This window comes from Pteropus alecto, unplaced genomic scaffold, assembly GCF_000325575.1.
Source record: "Pteropus alecto unplaced genomic scaffold, ASM32557v1 scaffold7, whole genome shotgun sequence".
Taxonomy (NCBI): Eukaryota; Metazoa; Chordata; class Mammalia; order Chiroptera; family Pteropodidae; genus Pteropus; species Pteropus alecto.
In genome coordinates, this window is record NW_006494614.1 from 1382566 (window position 1) to 1385499 (window position 2934).

Genomic DNA, 2934 nt, shown 5'->3' on the forward strand with positions numbered 1-2934 from the left:
CTTGAATCAGAGCCAGATTATGGGACATTTACACCACATGATTATATACTGTAGCTACAGAGACTGCCTATAAGAACCACCAATGTAAGTTTGCCTTCTAGGTCTTTTATGTGCATGCAAAAAAAGAGTTCATGAGATAAGCTAGAAGCCTAACTAGAGTAAATTTCTGTCATATCTGCTTCTGGCTTTCTGGAATCTGAGCACTCACAAAAATAAGCAGTTTCAAAGTTACCTCAAAGCCAAAGTCTTGCTAATCTACACTCTATCACACCAGCAATGTGACCTTGAGCAAAGTACTTGATCTGCTCAAATCTCAACCATAAAAAAAGGAAAAGAAAAGATCCTACTTTAAAGGATTGACATAAGTATTAAAAACATAATGTCTTTAAAGGATGAAAGTGTTTCACCTAGGGCTTAATTAGTTCAGTACTCAATAAATATTATTTGCTCTGATTAATACCATGATTATTATAATCATTATTATTTTGGTATTGTTCTTTAAACTAAATTCTGTAATTTCTGTTTCTAGGATTAAACCAAAGTCAAAATTAATATCTATGAATTTTTTAGTTCAGGGATTTTTAAAGGACATTGCATCTCATCAAAAGCATTCTTGGTAAAAAGAAAAAATATTGGAATGCATATGATAGTTTTATTTTTATTGCAGTTCTTTAGTGGAATTCCAATATTATTCAACATGTTTTATGTTTACAGAATTATTTAGGGTATAATCAAGAATACCATAATACTGTCTTCATAAATGGGCACTGTTTTAAAAACTAGGCATAATTAGGAGGAAGATATTCATAGTGTAGGTCTGACATTATTATGACTGTAATATAAATTCCACGAGGTAGAGAAGACCCAGGGAAAGAAAGCTACAGATTTATTATAGTATGCTGCATTTGCAATATGGATTGTACTTATCTTTTTATTTGCCACAGACAATGTAAATTAGGAACATCTGAACGAAGATTCAAATAATTTAGCATCTGTAGCCCACTATAAAATATGGTGTTCTGATGCTTAGAGTAGAAACAGAAATTTACTGTTTTCTTACTTTGCTGATATGATTTGGCTTGGGGTCCCAGAGGTAGCCTACTGCCAGTGATGGGCAGGGAGCCATCCTCCAGAAAAAGTGAGGAAATGGCAGAGGATCACTTACCATTGTTTCTTTCTCTTTTCTCGTTAATGATCTAAACAATATGTTGTTCTTTGGTAAAGATGTCATCAATGAATAAAACTCTTAAAGGGGGCGAAGTTTGGAGGTAATGATGTCTTCAACCCATTTTCCATCTTCATATTATTTGTTCTTCTATGCGGACATTATAAGCCTTAATAAATGTAACTGCAATTAACATTTAAGTTTGTATAAATATGTGCAGTTTGGTGGGGTGTCCTTCATGGCTCTAAACATTTTTGGCTGGATAATTTTCTCAGCATGTAGGAAGAACACCACTGTGCTCAGAGCATTAAGTTAATCACCATGGTGACGGACAACAAGAGGACCTATAACAAACCTGGAAACTTAGCATAGATTTTCACGTTCGCTCATCTCTCAAACCTTATTATCACTATCTACATTTGACAGATGAGGAACCTGAGCTTCAGAGATTTTTAAATGACTTACTATAGGTCACTTGGGCCACAAGTAAGACTTAATTTTACAATGAAGATGAAATACCATACTTTGGTTAAGGGTGAAGCTGTGGACATATATTAGGGAGATGGGCCTCTCTCCATTGAATGCACTGAGTAAACTAGACTGCTAAGCAGCTGCAAGCTCAGGAGCAAATGTTAACTGTGAAACTGCCATGATGAGAATATCAACACTGGAGGTATGGGTTAGATGGCTAGAGAGTTTTGAGGAAGTGAATGAGGGCAGGAGAGATCAGGAAGAGCTCGTGTCTCATCATGGAACTTCATCTGCACAGCTGAAGCAAGAAAAGCGCTTAGCTTTCAGGCATGATCGTGAAAAGACCAATGAAAGATGGCACTTGCCTCATTCATTGAGTGGCTGGGTGCGTGTTTGAAGTGGTTTTCCAAGTTTTCTCATTGCATAACAATTTGGAAAGTTTTAACAAAAGCTGCAGGCTCTCTAAGGCTTGAGAGATCGCCTCACTCTTGTTTAATCTGCAGCCTGACCGAGGCATTTTTCCCACTGAGGACAAGAGGAGCTTCTCCTGGCTGCACCCATTTAGTGACAAACAACAGCTGGATAGTTTTGATCCAATTATAGCTACTAATTTGCAAGTGGCTCTAAGCAAACCTGAGATATCCTATGACTTTCTCCTAGCTGTGTGTCGTGAGTTCAGAAAGGGAAACATGATGTCCCTCTGGCCTCCCAGGCTCGTATGAGAGCCTCGCTTAATGCGGAACTGATTTCTTTCTTTGAGCAATAATAGCAAAGCAAGCACTTCAAAAAAACAAATTCATCTCCTCTCCATAAAATGTTAATACCCTTCGATGTAAAAAAAAGGAATAAGCTTTCACCCTTTGCATGGCAAACACCAACTGAAAAGCAAAAAGGACCCACAACATTTGAATATCCTCTTTGCAATCCACTCGTTAACCATTTATACCATACTTCGAGAATCAGAGAAAGTTCGTATATCCTTTCTGTGGCTTGCCTGTAATCTTGAGCTTCGCTTACACTTGGAAGAGGGTAAGAAGGCACAGAATCCTCAGTAGAGCAGCACTCCCACCCTCCCCAAGAGGCTGGCTGTGTGGGGCTCCTGCGCCTGGGTGTTTGCTGTGCAACTTCACATCGAGGCCAATTCCCCTAGTGGAATTAGGACCAGGGATGGGAGATGAGATGCTGTTTCAAGATGCACGTGAACATGAACTTCTAAAGAGACTGCCGCACTATCATCCTATCCTATCCAATCAATCCTCTTTGGGAAATTACACCATTGGGTTCTTGGTTTCTCTTTC